We start from the raw sequence: 18,004 nt of genomic DNA, 5'->3' as shown, positions 1-18,004 counted from the left end.
TTACTGATATACAGGAGGCCACACCGGGAGCACCGGATGCAGTAGATGACCCCAGCAGACTCACAGGTGAAGTGTTGCCTCACCTGGAAGGACTGCTCGGGGCTCTGAATGGTAGTGAGGGAGGAGGTGTCGGGACCAGTATTTACTTGATTGGAGACTAAAAGTAAAATGTCAAAGTCAGCAAGGTTTCTGTAAAGAGAAATCTTGCCTGGCAGGTCTGTTAGAAGACAAAGGAGAGGCAGTGGATGACATTTACTTGGATTTTCAGAAGGCGTTTGATAAAGTGCCGCACATGAGGCTGCTTAACAAGATAAAGTCCCATGGCATTGCAGGGAAGATGCTGGTATGGATAGCGGAATGGCTGACAGGCAGGAGGCAGCGAGTGGGAATGAAAAGGGGCCTTTTCTGGTTGGCTGCCAGTGACTAGTGGTGTTCCTCAGGGACCGCTACTTTTTCACATTGTTGTCAATGATTTGGATGATGGAATTGATGACTTTGTAGCCAATTTTGCGGATTTATGCAAGAATAGGTGGAGGGGTAGGTAGTGCTGAGGAAGCAATGCGATTGCAGCAGGACTTAGACAAATTGGAAGAATGGACAAAAAGGTGGCAGATGGTATACAGTGTTGGGAAACGTATGATAATGCATTTTGGTAAAAGGAACGATAGTGCAGACTATTATCTGAATGGGGAGAAAGTTCAAACATCAGAGAGACTTGGAGGCCCTTGTGCAAGACTCCCAGAAGGTTAGTTCACAGGTTGAGTCTGTGGTAAAGAAGGCAAATGCAGTGTTAGCATTTATTTCAAGGGGAATAAAATTTAAAAGCAAAGAGATAACTCTGAGGCTTTATAAAGCTAGTAAGACCGCACTTGGGAGTATTGTCAACAGTTTTAAGCCCAATATCTCAGAAGGGATGAAGGATGTGTTGTCATTGGAGGGAGTCCGCAGGAGGTTCACAAGGGTAATTTTGGGAATAAAGGGGTTAACATATGACGGGTGTTTGGAAGCGTTGGGCCTGTACTCATTTGAATTTAGAAGATTGTGTGGGGATCTCATTGAAACCTACGGAATGTTGAAAGAAATGAATAGGGTGGGTGTGGAGAGGATGCTTCTGATAGTGGGGCTATCCAGAACTAGAGAGCACAGCCTGAAAATTGAAGGGTGAACAGAGGTATGGAAGGATTTTTTTAGCCTGAGAGTAGTGAATCTGTGGAATACTCTGCCACAGACTGCGTTGGAGGCCAAGGCCATGCGTATATTTAAGGCTGAAGTTGATCGTTTCCTGATCGGTCAGGGCATCAAAGGAGATGGCGAGAAGGCAGGTGTATGGGGTTGAGTGGGATCCGGGATCAGCCATTTGGGAATGGCAGAGTAGACTTGATGGGCTGAATGGCCTAATTCTGCTCCTATGTCGTATGATCTCCCTTCACTCCTCCCCCGTTTCACCTATCACCCTGTTTCGTTCTCCCCCTCCCGCCCTCCTACCAGTCCTACCGAGGGGCCTCGGCCTGAAATGTCGACTGTACTCTTCCATAGCTGCTGCCTGGCCTGCTGAGTTCCTCCGGCATTTTCGTGTGTTACGGACATTTGTAAGGAGTGCACTTGTGAAGAGACTGCCCGATCTAAAGCAAAAACAATTCACTCCAACCCCTCCTGTCCCCTCCCCAGCCCGCTATCCCGGCCGGCCGACTTGCTCCCGCCGGGTGTCTGCAGGATACGGAATTGCGGGCTGGACATCAGGGCAATGGCTCGGATCCAGCCCAGCGCGTCACGGCGCTCGGGAGACTCAAAGTCCTGACACTTTCATTAATCTCTTGTTTAATTTACTTGATGTTTAACTGCAGAATGCGCGGTCCACTAACAGAACCGTGAACAAATTGACGACCCGGTTGCTGGGCAGACACGCCCCGGCCGGCCTCAAGGTGCGTCGGGTTGACACCCACCGGGCCACCGCCCCCGAGGGTGACGCTGCGAGTGGGAGGAAGGTGTTATAAAAGGTCGGGGAGTGATCACTCCCTCACTCTTTCCGCCACTATGGACTGTTTGGGTAAGTGGAATGAAAGGAGCGAGGGTTTCGTGGCGAGAGAATGTGCATGCAGGGCGTGGCGTGAAGCAGCGGGGCCCGTTCCCGGAGCGTTAAAGCCAATCGCCACGGTAGACACAGCAGAGTTTGCAGATGCTGAAAATGTTTAGTAACACGCACATGAAGTGCTGAGGGCGCTGGGCAGCATGTATGGATGGGACGGAGGGTCTCTCCCCGAAACGCTGGGTATTTGTTCCCCTCCATCGGTGCTTCCCGACCTGCTGGGGTCCCCCGGCGTTTCCATCGCACTTGGTTCTATGTGTGTTGTTGTTCAAAGTGTGCAGAGCAGCGGGAGGTCGGACTGGGACGAGTTTACACCCGGGCTGTTGGTGGGACGGGTTCACAGACCCCAGGAGCACCGACCCTGGGGGAAGGATTCCAGCGGGACAGAGTGAGCGAGCGTAGTGTCCCGAGGGTGGTGTTCTGCACTTTTATCTGTGACCTCTTTGACGGGAGACAGGAAATATAACCCTTAACCACGGCCTGAATGTTGGTGGTAACGGGATGGGCACAAGGGAATTAGCCATATAGAAATGTGGTCAATATGTTCTTGCTGCATTCCAACATTACCCTTTTGTTCACCATGCTTGGAGGTAAAGTATGATCTGTAAACACTATGTTAGAATGTAGGATGCAAGTAACCCAGGACGGTACTGCACAAGATGAGGCCATTGATCCATCCGTCCTGTGCCAGCTCCTTTGAAGGACTCATTGAATTACTGCGATTCTCTGCCCTTTATTGGCAGCTTTGGCAGGTTGCTTTGAGCCTGATCCACACTCTTTGCTCTTGGTTTCTTTTCCCCAACACCAGCCTCCCACAGACTCCATGGGCTTTTGAAGGAAAGTTTTCCCAAAACTCCTTCAGAGTTTTACCTTGTCAACTATGAAATCTGAAGTCCTGTTTAGAGTGACTGCTGTGCTGTCCAGGTAATGGTCTGCCTGGTTCTTTTCAGCTTCAAGTTTACTGACATTCAGCAGTACATGTGTATAACAGTTAAAGAAAATAACACACTTCTGGGAGCAAGGTGCAAAATGTAACAGGTGTATTATGTACCCCAAATACAATAATACTGTCCATAAGGTATAGGAGCAGAATTAGGCTAATATTAACAGATAATATTCTGAAGTGCATATACTGTATGATATATAGTTAAATGTACATAGTATTGCTGTTACTGGTGCTGTCGTAAACAGTATGTACTGGGTGGTAACAGTGTTCAGAAGTCTCACAGCCTGCTCTCCATAGTACATCTGTAGAACTTTGGCGACATACCAAATCTCCTCAAATTCCTGATGAGTTTTACCTGCTGGCATGATTGCATCAATGTGGCTGATGATGGCTTCTTAGACGTTGAAACTTCCCTATGGCTTTGCTGACGTTGAGCGCAAGGTGGTTGTTGTGACACCACTCAGCCAGCCGATATACCTGCAGTACGGCTCATCGCCATCTGAAACTGCCAGCAATAGTCACTGCTGAATTTGTAGATGGTGACTGAGCTACACAGTCACGAGTAGAGCAGTGAGTTATGCACACATTCTTGTGCTAGTGTGACTGTCGGTGAGGAGCAGATGTTATTTCCAGTCTGTGCTGACTCTGGTCCCCCAGTGAGGAAGTCAGGTTTCATAGAAACATAGAAAATAGGTGCAGGAGTAGGCCATTCGGCCCTTCGAGCCTGCACCGCCATTTATTATGATCATGGCTGATCATCCAACTCAGAACCCCGCCCCAGCCTTCCCTCCATACCCCCTGACCCCCGTAGCCACAAGGGCCATATCTAACTCCCTCTTAAATATAGCCAATGAACTGGCCTCAACAGTTTCCTGTGGCAGAGAATTCCACAGATTCACCACTCTCTGTGTGAAGAAGTTTTTCCTAATCTCGGTCCTAAAAGGCTTCCCCTCTACCCTCAAACTGTGACCCCTCGTTCTGGACTTCCCCAACATCGGGAACAATCTTCCTGCATCTAGCCTGTCCAATCCCTTTAGGATTTTATACGTTTCAATCAGATCCCCCCTCAATCTTCTAAATTCCAACGAGTACAAGCCCGGTTCATCCAGTCTTTCTTCATATGAAAGTCCTGCCATCCCAGGAATCAATCTGGTGAACCTTCTTTGTACTCCCTCTATGGCAAAGATGTCTTTCCTCAGATTAGGGGACCAAAACTGCACACAATACTCCAGGTGTGGTCTCACCAAGGCCTTGTACAACTGCAGTAGTACCTCCCTGCTCCTGTACTCGAATCCTCTCGCTATAAATGCCAGCATACCATTCGCCTTTTTCACCGCCTGCTGTACCTGCATGCCCACTTTCAATGACTGGTGTATAATGACACCCAGGTCTCGTTGCACCTCCCCTTTTCCTAATCGGCCACCATTCAGATAATAATCTGTTTTCCTATTTTTGCCACCAAAGTGGATAACTTCACATTTATCCACATTAAATTGCATCTGCCATGAGTTTGCCCACTCACCCAACCTATCCAAGTCACCCTGCATCCTCTTAGCATCCTCCTCACTGCTAACACTGCCACCCAGCTTCGTGTCATCCGCAAACTTGGAGATGCTGCATTTAATTCCCTCATCCAAGTCATTAATATATATTGTAAACAACTGGGGTCCCAGCACTGAGCCTTGCTGTACCCCACTAGTCACCGCCTGCCATTCTGAAAAGGTCCTGTTTGTTCCCACTCTTTGCTTCCTGTCTGCTAACCAATTCTCCACCCACACCAATACCTTACCCCCAATACCGTGTGCTTTAAGTTTGCAGACTAATCTCCTGTGTGGGACCTTGTCAAAAGCCTTTTGAAAATCCAAATATACCACATCCACTGGTTCTCCCCTATCCACTCTACTAGTTACATCCTCAAAAAATTCTATGAGATTCGTCAGACATGATTTTCCTTTCACAAATCCATGCTGACTTTGTCCGATCATTTCACCGCTTTCCAAATGTGCTGTTATCCAGTTGTAGCAGGAGGTACAGGAAGGCTCAATGGGCTGAATGGCCTCCATCTATTACAAACTAGGTTGAAGGGTTGGAGCATCCAGATTACTGCCTGGTGGCACTCAGGTCTACTGTGATGAAGTACTTTGAGTGCTTGGTCATGGCCAGAATCAACTCTCGCCTAAACAAGGGACTGGATCTCCTGCAATCTGCCTATCGGCACAATGGGTCTACACCAGATGCAATCTCACTGGCTCTCCACTCAACCTCGGACCATAGTCAGGCTGCTGTTTATTGATTATAGTCAGCGTTCAACACAACCATACCCTCGGTTCTAATCAGTGAGATTCAAAACTTGATCTTGTCTGCTGATAGTCTGGTAGCTCCAAACCTTCAGGCTTGTTATTAATAGACAAGGGCATTCTGCCCCTAGAATCTGTCCTCTCCATGCTATAGATGTCTGCTGACTTAACTCTCTCTTGATATATTTTGTTAATTGTGTTATTAATTTGATGTTTTATTAGCAAGCGATATTAAGCGGCTTGCAACCCTACTGTTGCCTCTACTAGTCCCAGGTTGTGGAATTTCAAACTTCAAGGCCCTTGTCCTACGCTATAGAAATATTTCTCTCCAGTGACCCTTCCAGTTCTCCTTGTAGAAAATGTTTAAAATGGCTTTTAAACAGCACATGCATTCTTACACTTCTGGAGGAACTCAGCAAGTCAGGCAGCAACAGTGAATGGGAATAAACAGTTGATGTTGACTTTTTTCCCCTTCATATATGCTGTTGAGTTCCTGCACTATTTTGTATGTGTTGTTGAAGATTTCCAGCTTGTGCAGAACTTATCTTTACTTTCTAAACAAAGAGTATCACTCTGCAATTAGTTCAGCTCCTAATTGTTCCTTTCATTTTAATAAGAGTTTATAAAATTAAAGCTGCACTTAATTTGTGGCTACAGAAGAACCATCTTCGGGATCTTTGTTGAAAGATAGATCTGGCCTAACATTCCTGAGTGAGGTGTGATAATCAGAGAGGTTTGTGTTCTTGGCTGGTTTGTAACTAACAATTCAGTGCTGATCTCCACCTGCTTGGCCCAGGATGACACTTTGGTTCTAGCTCTGCAGGTTTTGAGCTGGTGAGATGCTTATTGAAGCCAGTATGCACTTGCTCTCTCTTGTTGCCCTATATTGTGACTGCAAACCAAAGCACTGGAGTTCAGCTCTTTGGTTGCAGTAATGCTGTGCCATTGTTGTTTCCTGTTCACAATAATTCTTAACAAAGGGGTTTTTATAAGGGTCTTCTGTTGAAATGTGTCCTAAGCAATGAACAGATTTTTTTTATTTGGAGATAAACCCTTACTGGCAAACGGGCCGCACATCGCTCAGAAACCCACCTATTTAACCCTAGCCTGTTCACAAGGCAACTTACAGTGACCAATTAACCTACAAACCGGTACGTCTTTGGACTGTAGAAGGACATTGGAGCACCCAGGGGAGACCCGCGCGTCTCATGGGGAGGACTTGCAGGCAGCGTCGGAACTGAATTCCGAACTCTGCCGCAAGCTGTAATATCATTGCACTAACCGCGAAGCTACAGTGGCACCCACAAGTGATCTGTCACCGCATGTAAAGAGACGGAAACAGCCTGGTTACCTGCTCAAATTGGGACAATCTCATTCGCTGCCCCGCCTTGTGATGAGTTAGCAGGTCAGCCATGCGAATTGAGTGGGTGAAGGTTGGTGAGTAATGGTCACTTTGGAACGGAATAGCTAAAATGGTAATTGCAATCCCACTGAGCACATGAGACTAACATGAGGTACGCAGTTCCACCAGTTTGCTCCGTCATTGTGTGGCTGACAGGGACCATGTCCTGAGGTTGTGGAACAATGCAGAAGGAAATCTGGAGAAATCTTCCAGCACAGGTACAGCAGGAGTTGTAGGAACACAGTTCGATGGAAAAAAGGTCGAGGTTTGTGGACAAACTAACTGGGCTTGCAGTCTTGATGAGGAAGGAGGTGATTTAGCAGAGAATGCTGTTAGAGTGACTCAGGCAAACAATGGGTTTGCTCAGTGGGACTAGAGGTGGTAGGGAAGGCATCCATGAAGCATGTGAGGTGATGAGCTGGGGATGTTCGGGGGTTTGGGGCGGGGGGAGGGGTGGGGAAGAACTGAGTTGTTGAACAGAAAGACCCGAAAAGGTAATAAAGGTGGAATTTGAGGCTTCATGCCAAATCTACCCTAAATGAACAGGAATCAGGTTAATGTTTTGTAGAGATGGTGAATGGTGTCTCATTGTAACTGGGTGGTGGTGATTCAATTTTACTAACGGCTGCTCCCAAACCAAACTGTCTTGCATTTGTTGCTGTTTCTGGTCGCTCCCTTCTCTCTTCCAAAAGCCAAAGACCTGCAACTGGTCACACCCGCCTAGCTGAGCAAAGCACGATGAATACAAGGAGTGGCACCCTGGAAACATACTCAGAAACAAGTCTTGCGGAACCATTCACCGTAAGAGTCACGAAACATGATTGGGGTGATAAATCCAGAATAAGATTATTTCTTCTTGGTTATTACTTCAGTACAAGTTCCATTATCTATGAGCTGGGAGGGAGGAGGATATGGTTATTGTTATTGATTGTATCTTGAGCAAATTCTAATGATCACTAATTACCACATATGAGAGTAACCTCTGTCTCTTCCCCAAGTCTGCTCTTTCCCTCCTGCAGAGCCTTGAATCGCACATAAACTCAGTAACCATTTTATTACCTACCTCCTGTACTTAATAAAGTGGCCACTGAGTGTACGTCTGTGATCTTCTGCTGCGGTAGCCCGTCCACTTTAAGGTTTGACGTGTTGTGCGTTCAGAGATGCTCTTCTGCGCACCACTATTGTAACATGTGGTTATTTGAGTTCCTGTCACCTTCAACCAGTCTGGTCATTCTCCTCTGACCTCTCTCATTAACAAGGCATTTTCACCCACACAACTGCCACTGACTGGAGGTTATTTTCTTTCACGCACCATTCTCTTAAACTCTAGAGGCTGTTGTGCATGAAAATCCCAGCCGATTAGTTTCTGAGATACTCAAACCACCCAACGTGGCACCAACAATCATTCCACAGTCAAAGTCACTTAGATCACATATCTTCCCTGTTCTGACATTTGGTCTGAACTATAACTGAACCTCTTGACCATGTCTGCATGTCTTTATGCATTGAGTTGCTGCCACGTGATTGGCTGATTAGATATTTGCATTAATGAGCAGGTGTACCTATTAAAGTGGCCACTAATTGTGGGTACACCACTTCTGTTGAATAAGGACAGTATGTGTACTTATTTTAAACTAGGTGGTTAGTTAGTTGTGTAGGTCACTGACCTATGAACATTATAAACTAGGTGATCAGTTAGTTGTGTATGCTGCTGACCTATGAATGTTATAATAATGGTGAAGTTGTAGATAACAAGGTTTAAAAATGCTGTGGGGCATAAAGTTGTGTGGAAATGTGTCAGACAAATGTCAGCTAATGGATTTGAGATACAAATCAGGGTAGGGCATACGGAGTAAAGGGTGGAGAGTATGTATAGAGGGACTTTAAGATATGAATTAGGGCAGGGCATACGGAATAAATTGCAGGAAATTACAAATTAGGATAGGGCATACAGAGTAAATGGCAGGGTGTGTTTATGTACAGAGGGACTTTGGGATACAAATCTGTCACTCCCTAAATGTGTGACACAGGGTGGTGAAAAAGGCTTTTGATATGGTCGGCTTCAAAGCTGAGACACCGGGACATCATGTTACAAATGTACAACAGAGCGATGGGACTGCACCTTAGTACTGTGTGTAGTTCTGGTCGCGATACTGCAGGAAATATGTGGAGGTGTTTAAGAGTACAGAAGAGATTTAAAATGCGTCTCCTAGAACGGAGGGCAGTAGTTACAAGGAAAGACTGGATGGGCTGAGTTTGTTCTCATTTGGATATAGGAGGCTAGGGATATCTTGTAAATATTTATAAGATTGTAATTAGTCAGTATTTCTTCCCCTCCCCCCCCCCAGCAATGTTGACTTTCAATATGGAGATGATGTCCCTTATTACTCCCCCAGGTACTGAGCAGCAATTTCGGAATAGACTTTACAATCCTCTGCACTGGCCTGCAGTCACAGCACGGGCCAGGCCAGACTGGCTAACCATGGCAGAGTTCCTACCTTGAAGGTTCAGGAAACAAACTGCTGGAGGAACTCGAGTCAGGCCGCTTCTGTGAGGGAAATGGACAGTCGCCATTTCAGACCGAAACTCTTGGACTAGAGTATAGAGGGAAGATAAATGTTATAAAGCAGAGAGGAAAGGGTGGAACACATGCTGAGAAAGCTTTTGATAGAGTAGAATGGCCTTACTTATTTAAGGTGCTTGAAATGTTTAATTTTAGCTCGAAATTTATATCCTGGATTAAACTGTTATATCATTCTCCGGTGGCCTCGGTCTTTACTAACTCTCTAAGCTCACCTTTTTTCCCTCTGTTTCGAGGTACTCGACAAGGTTGTCCTCTTAGTCCTTTATTATTTGATATTGCATTAGAACCTCTTGCAATTGCCATTCGAGAATCTCCAAATATTACTGGGATAACTCGGGGCTTAAAGTCCCATAAAATATCACTCTATGCTGATGACTTACTTTTATATATTTCTAACCCCCAAAAATCCATCCCAGCTGTTTTAGAGCTATTAGCACAATTTGGTCTTTTTTTCAGGTTATAAATTAAATCTTAGTAAGAGTGAACTTTTCCCGATTAATAAACAACTTCCCTTATATCATAACATTCCATTTAAATTGATTAATAATTATTTTTCATATCTTGGGATTAAAATTACTTGTAAATACAAAGATTTATTTAAGATTAACTTTTTACCCTTAATTGACCATATTATTCAACTTTCATCTAAATGGATTCCTTTATATTTAATTTTGATTGGTCGTATTAATGCAGTTAAGATGTTTTTTTTGCCAAAATTTTTATATATATTTCAAGCATTACCAATTTTTGTTCCAAAATCTTTTTTTGATAAAGTTGACTCCAAAATTTCTTCATTTATTTGGCAAAATAAAAACCCGAGACTGGGTAAAGTACATTTACAGAAAGCTAAGAGAGATGGAGGTTTAGCATTACCTAACTTTAGATTTTATTATTGGGCAATTAATATTCGACATATGAAATTTTGGTTACTTGACCAGGATATACTATCCATTCCTAAATGGGTAGCATTGGAATTACAATCTGTTCAGGGTTATACACTTGGCTCTATTTTAGGTTCCTCTCTTCCTTTTGATTTGAAACGCCTTAAACAGGTATCTAACCCGATAGTTAAATATACCTTACGTATTTGGTTTCGATTCTGAAAATTTTTTGATCTTAACCAATTTGGGCTAGCGATTCCTATTTTAGGTAACATTTTTTCCTCCCTCTTTTATGGATCTATGTCTTTTGAACAATTATCTAATAAATATAATTTATCAAGAATACATTTTTTTAGATATCTACAAGTTAGAAATTTCCTAAGTACTATACTTTCTTCCTTTCCAATGCTTCCTCCTACATACATTTTAGATACTATAATTAACCTTAATCCATGTCAGAAAGGTGCATCGGCTATGATTTATAATATTATTATGAAACTTAGGAAAGCTCCATTTGATAAGATTAGGGTAGATTGGGAACAGGAATTGGGGTTTATCATTTCTGTGGATGACTGGGGGCAGGTTTTACAATTAGACAATACTTCCTCTATCTGTGCTAAACATTCCCTAATTCAATTTAAAGTTGTTCATAGAGCACATATGTCCAAAGATAAATTAGCTCGCTTTTATTCTCATATTAATCCTTTTTGTGATAGACGTCTGGGGCAGATAGCCTCTTTAACTCATATGTTTTGGTCTTGTCCTACTCTGGAAACTTATTTGGAGAGACATTTTTAATATTATCTCCAAGGTATTGAATATAGATATCTCTCCTCACCCGCTTACTGCTATCTTTGGACTACCTAAAATTTCCAGTAATCTTTCTCCTTCAGCCCGTAGAATGATTGCATTTCTTACTTTAATGGCGAAAAGATGTATTTTACAACATTGGAAAGAGCTTAATGCTCCAACTACCTTTTTTTGGTTTTCTCAGACGATATTATGCTTGAATTTGGAGAAAATTAGAAGCAATCTTTATGATTCCTCATTTAAATTTGAAGAGACCTGGAGATCTTTTATTCAATATTTTCATTTAATGTAATATATACCCTTGTTTTTTTTTACTGTTTTTAATGGAGGTCAGGATTGAGGACGTGATTTTAAATTTTTTAACTCTGGTTTCAAGTTAGCCCATTGCTTTGCTTTGCTTTTAGTTAGTTGCACGGTGGGTTTTTTTGGGGGTTTTTTTTTCCTTTTCTCTATTGATATATATATAAAAATTAGTATACTATTATGTTACCTTGGTACGTTATGTTTAAATTACATTGTTTGTATCATTTTTTAGTATTAATATCTCCTGTAATTTTATTATATTCTAACAGTGTATTAGTGCCTATATGGCTTACCTTTTTGTATACTTACTCAATAAAAAGATTTAAAAAGAAAGAAAAAGGAACACAAGCTGCATGCGATGGATGAAGAGGGAAGAGTCAACATCCATTTCCAGCATCTCTCTGCCCTCCATCTCTCCATATTTGTCTTGGGAGTCAAACCTATCCATTGCTCTCCACTCTTGGCCCAAATATCAACTGTTTTTTCCTCTCCATGGGTGCTGCCTGACCTGCTGAGTTCCTCCAGTTTTTGGCTGTCGAGCATCTGCAGAATCTCTTGTGTCATTGACATTTATCTCCATGTTCCCATTCCCACCCTATCTCCCCTCCTCGCCTCTCTGTACTGGATATCTTTCTGTCCAGATGAACGGTCTGATCTAAAATACTGTCTGTCCATTTCCCTTCATGGATGTTGCTTGACTGATGAGTTCCTCTGGCAGAAGTTTTTGTCCCAGATTCCAGGATCTGCAATCTCTTGTGTCTTGGTATTAGTGACATAGATGGAGTCACGATGAGAATCTGGTAACCTTACGGTCACTATAAATGTTTGTTAGATTTGTATCGTTAACTGAACTTGATACCTTGCAGCAGTTGTGCTGGGTTTCAGACTGGTCTGGTTACCCTGGCACCTGCACTCTTAACTGGCTCAGCCCAATTCTAAAACATTTCTTTTCCAACAGATTTTGACAAGGACAAGAAGGCTTGTGCAGCAAAAAAGGGTGATAAAGTGAAATGTGATAAAAAGGTAAGAGTGTCTGATACAATCCTCTGGGGATTGTTTTGATCCCCATTACTGTTTTGATCTGCAGGTTGTCTGCCACTCAGGGTGAAAGGTGCGAGAGGGTTTGTAGTGCTGTTATTTGTGAAATCACACTCCCTACTCTTAACTTTGGCAGTAGTAGTGTGATCATTCAAGCAGAGTATGATGTTCTCCTAAGGAGTTTGGGGCAGGTTTCTTCAATGGAGAACTCCTGTGTGTGACTTTGCTTAAAGGCTGATGCATGGGTCCAGTGACGTGGAATACAAAACATCAGTCAACTTCGCTGTGTTGCATTGTCATCATCTTCCACTCACAGCAATCCAACCACCTCAACAGTGCAGTGTCTGGAACCTCCCCCCTTCCCCCTTGACCTTACCCCCATCAGTGACCCTAGCAAGAGCTAAGCTCCCGACAGGATCTCAAGCCTCCCCACCATGACAAGGTGATGAGATCTTCTGAGAATTCTCTATTCTCATCCCTATTCGGAGGGGTGGGGGAAGGGGGGTTTAAAAGCACAGTGTGCTTCTATAACCAGTGTTGTGATTAAATCTGTTCTTTTTTTAAACAGTTTCTCTTTCCACCCCCCCCCCTTCAATCTTGTTCCCATTATCTTTGGAATGTATTTAATTTAATCACCTGTACAGTATTCCCTACACCAGTCTGTTGGTGTCATTGAATTTGGTTAAATCAGGTTTTTTTTGGTAGGAACTTGAGATGGACAGTAAAGAGTTTGGGGTGTGTCAGTCCAGTTCAAATGAAGGGTCTTGACCCAAAGTGACAACTATTCATTTCCCTTTACAGAGTTCTTCCAGCAGTCTATATTGTTACTCCAGATTACATTATTTGCAGACTCTTGTCTTTCTGTTGGTATCAGACATTTGTTTAAATGAGTGTTTGGTTAGGCTAAGGAACAGCTTTGATGCATTTTTGAACTGAACTTTTTTTTTTACAGAGTGGTAGCTCCAGCTCGAGTTCCAGTTCCAGCTCCAGCTCTTCGGAGAATGAGGGGAAAGAAAAGGTAGGATTCAAATGGGAAAAGACCATCAGACATAAGAGTGGAGTTAGGCCATTCAGCCCATCGAGTCTGCTCTGCCATTCCATCATGGTTTATCCTGGATCCCACTCAACCCCATACCCCTGCCTTCTCGCCATGTCCTTTAATGCCCCGACCGAGCAGCAAACTATCAACTTTTGCCATAAATGTATGCACAGACTTGGCCTCAACCGCTGTCCATTGCAGAGCGTTCCACAGATTTACTTCTCTCTGGCTAAAAGTTTATGGGAGGTGGCCCTTTTGGCTCTCACCATCCACTTGTGACATGAGAATTAAAGTTCTATTGCCAGGCCTTCAGACTGACACCTGATGGCATTGTAGTTTCATTTACTTTTCCCCTTATGAAAGGGATTCCCAAGCATTTTTAATGGCATGGACCAATACCATTAAGGAAGGGGCCAGTGGCCCCCAGGTTTGAAACCCCTGTATCTTACAATAATTTAAAAATACAATTTTCCTATTTTGGGTGAAGTACAATTGTGGTCCCATTCTGTTTCACAAATAAGACCACCATGTACTACTCTAATCTTTAACCATAATTTACTGCTTGGACAGAAGTTGTTTATTGGGACCCAGTGCCTAACAAACATGATCCCTCTCATGGCTTGACCCACGTACTGCCAGCAAACAAACCATTGAGCAATAGATCCAAAGATTCAAAGTACATTTATTATCAAAGAATGTACAGTTGTACAACCTTGAGATTAGTTTGCTCACATGTACACAAGGCAAGAAACCTGAAAGAACCCAATTAAAGAAAAAATAACACCCAGTGCCCAAGAGAAAGAGGGGAAAAAACATGCAAATAATTGAAGTGAACAACGTTCCAAACCAAGATTGAGTCCTCAGATCTGAACCCCGCTTATCAGCTCCTTACAGCCCGTGATATCATGCTGACCACTTAACCTGTTCTTAAGATCAATTCAACCCTTCCCTCCCCATAGCCCTCCAGTTTTCTTTCTGTCATCCTGTTTTCTATCCAAGAGCTTTAAATGTGTGTGTATCTGTAGTACAGCATATAGACAAGGTTTTTTCTGCTTACTACTGAGGGTGATAGCATGTTGCCATCCTTATCCAATAGATCAGTATTACCATTGTTAGCCAATCCCATTAAGTGCCCAAGGCAAATGTTATTTTTAATTTTTCTAATGAATAGATAATCTGATCCTACACAATTATCTGGGCAATCAGCCAAGGACCCAGGGTTATTTTTGCTATGGGCAATGGTTGCTAGGCTACAGGTGTTAAATACTGTCCAAAAGGATTCATCAACTAATAATGAACATGCAAACACGAGGAATTCTGCAGATGCTGGAAATTCAAGCAACACACATCAAAGTTGCTGGTGAACGCAGCAGGCCAGGCAGCATCTCTAGGAAGTACAGTCGACGTTTCAGGCCGAGACCCTTCGTTAGTCATTAGTCCTGACGAAGGGTCTCAGCCTGAAACGTCGACTGTACCTCTTCCTAGAGATGCTGCCTGGCCTGCTGCGTTCACCAGCAACTTTGATGTGTGTTGCTTAATAATGAACATATTTGCTTTGAAAACCTTTTAAAAACCAAGATAAATTATATTAGGCCATTCAGCTTCTCATGCCCACTCTTCTACTTTAAAAAGTGGAATTAAGGTGAAAGATTATAAAAATTGAATATACTCAGTGACAGCCTCCACAGACAGAATTTCAAAGGTTCGCCACACTCAGGGTAAAGAAATTTCTTATCCCTGCTTGACACAGAGCATTGGTTCTGTGCCTGGAGATCATCTTGCCTGTATGTCACAAGGACACCATTTCATACTTTTCCTTAACTCAAGCTAAGTTGTTTTAATTTCAGCTTGTAACCAAGCTGCCAGGGAGTTCAGCTGTGCACTCTCTCCGTTCTTTGGTTGGCTTTGGATACCAGACCTCGAACAAAGTTTTGACTGTTTGCCTTTCTAATTCCATGATGATTACCCAGCTCATGTAAAAGCACACCACCTCTTTACAATTTTTTAAAATAAAGAAACTGAGGCCATTCGCTCTGGTAGAAGAAAGAACATTGTTCCACGTTGTATTTTCAGCCAGTTTTGACCATTCTTGCTTAGACCCCGTATCCTCTTTGAGGCTCTTTAACTTCTCACAACTAAGTTGGGTGGTAACATTGGCAATCTGAGATATATCACAGATCATTGTCCCCAACATTATTGCAGAATGGAATCAGAAATCTGTTATCATACAAGCAGAAGGAGAGCGGCTGTGCTTATTAGAGCTAATTATTATGGGCACAACCTGAGTTCTGCTTTGGCAGGGAGCTTCCCATCTAATAAATAGCATTGATTCCCGATATCAAATTTGCTGGTGAACGCAGCAGGCCAGGCAGCATCTCTAGGAAGAGGTACAGTCGACTTTTCAGGCTGACGAAGGGTCTCGGCCCAAAATGTCAACTGTACCTCTTCCTAGAGATGCTGCCTGACCTGCTGCGTTCACCAGCAAATTTGATGTGTGTTGCTTGAATTTCCAGCATCTGCAGAATTCCTCGTGTTTATGTTATTGATTCCCGATGATTGGTTCCACTCAGCCCTCAGACAAGGAGACACAATAGCATTGAAGGTTTGGGCAGGTATTCATATAAAGTAACTGCTAGCCAATAACAACTTCTAACAAGTCTTAATTGCCTCCATAACATTATAAAATTCCTTTGATAAATTCTCTGACTATCAGCAATGCAGAATGCTACCATTAACTGGATTCACAATGTATAAGGTCAGCCATAGAGGGGGCTAGAGGAGGCAGGGCATTCTGAAGTGCAAGACATTTTTCTGCACTCCTGTCTTCGTCTTGTCATTTGATGCTCTGAGGAAAAAGTACTCCGATTCTGGAAGAGCTAACGTTCTGCACAAGATAATCCTGAGCAAAAGACATTCCTGGGGAAAGAAAACAAAACTCTTATTCAACAATCCTACTGTTCAGAACTTCCAATACCATTTGTTTTGTCGCCTTCCTCTGCCTTGCCATGGATGCTAAAGTGGAACAGGGAAAGCACAAGGCAGTTATTGGTTGGTACTGTAATGTACAGTAATATATTGGATATCTGAATTAGTTGAATATACAATAGCAGTGCATGCATCAAAGGCACACAGACTCTAATCCTGGACTACGACAGTATACTGGTTTGTATAATGCTATTAAAGTGCCAATGTTCTCTCTGTGACCACATGGGTCTCCTCTGTATGCTGTGCTTTTCCCTCACATTCCAAAGACACAGGTTAGCAGGTAATTGATCACATGGGTGTAATTGGTCAGTGCCGGCTCTTTGGGTCACAAGGGACTGCTACCATGCTGCAGCTCTGAATAGTTTGTGATGTGAGAAGATTTCATAGTCACTCATTCATATAAGATGACATGACAAGTGCCTAATACCATGCTCCACTGAGGAGGGACACACCCCTGGCCTAATGACAAAGTTTTAAGAAGTTATGTAACTTCTAAACTGGGAGGGGACTTTAACAAGGGTTGCAGTGTTGCCATGTCCGTATGGATGAAAGGAGTTTACAAATTTAAGGAGCGCTGAAAGCTCAAACCATTATCCGAGTTTGAAGGATCTGGTACAACTGATCACTTTAAAATGGGTGGGTTTTTAAATTGACATGCCTTTTTAAATCCATTTAGTGTGGAACGAAGAAGAAGGTGAAGAAGCATAAGAAAGAGAAGAAGGACAAGAAGGAGAAGAAACACTGCAAGTAATGGCCGCCAAGCTGTTGGTAGCGACTGACTGATCGTGCGTCTTGGATTCCAAGGGGCCCTCTCATTTTTACATTAAGCATATCCCTCTGTATAGTTTGTTGTAGCTTTCTGGGTAACTCTTCATGATGGTAATGGGTGGTTAAACAGGCTCTTTTTATGCACGAGTCCTTAAACGAAATTAACACTTGACAAAATTACTTTTAAAAACAGAAGGTCCTTTTTAAAGTCTCTGCAGGATGAGGCAGAATTAGATTTTTGGATTGAAGTTAAAACAAAGTAATCTTTTCCAGTGCCTTGAGAGAGAAGCTAACATTTCATTCTTCTAAATTCTTTGGGTTGAACTGTGTTTTGGTTTAGTTTCACTTTTTAAATCCAGGTCAATGCAAATAATACACTTGGAAGAAGACCAGGCCAGGAATTGACAGTACTAAATGACTACTTGGATTAGTGAGCAATATGGGCATTTAAGGAGAAATTGTGGGAAATGATAGCAAAGATGCCTTACAGAAAACAATTATTATTAACCACTTCAGTCACTGCTTCAATATGCAAGATCAAAGTAAACTGTCTTGGATCTGTGTTATTACAATAAATTTTACAAGTCAAAAATAATCAGCATGTGATGTGGTTTCTTACAGTGCAACTTAACTTTTGGATGAACTTTGTTCAACTACTTTTGGAATTGCAATCACATGTTCCTGGGATTTACAATAATATTAAAACAATACTCCATCTTGCACAGCAAGCATGAGGATGGCAAGGTGGAAAATTGCCAGCTTGACCGGGCTCCTTAAATTGTTGACTGGGGGAAGAAAGTTAAATAGGTTGAAGCATTTCTTGCCCTTGTTACTCATCTCTGAATGTTTTGTTCATCTAAGAACA

The 18,004-nt window shown here is 42.8% G+C and overlaps 1 long non-coding RNA gene across 1 annotated transcript; it reads left to right on the top strand.

Moving 5' to 3' along the window:
* The first annotated feature begins 1,574 nt into the window (after positions 1–1,574).
* On the top strand, positions 1,575–17,734 carry LOC134352593 (uncharacterized). Its single transcript, XR_010019414.1, has 5 exons — positions 1,575–1,589; positions 1,845–2,047; positions 12,268–12,332; positions 13,300–13,365; positions 17,048–17,734. It is a non-coding gene; the product is annotated as an uncharacterized LOC134352593 (long non-coding RNA).
* The last annotated feature ends 270 nt before the right edge of the window (positions 17,735–18,004 follow it).

The sequence above is a fragment of the Mobula hypostoma genome, chromosome 10 (assembly GCF_963921235.1).
Source record: "Mobula hypostoma chromosome 10, sMobHyp1.1, whole genome shotgun sequence".
NCBI classification, from domain to species: domain Eukaryota; kingdom Metazoa; phylum Chordata; class Chondrichthyes; order Myliobatiformes; family Myliobatidae; genus Mobula; species Mobula hypostoma.
This window is presented reverse-complemented; position numbering and strand designations above follow the sequence as displayed.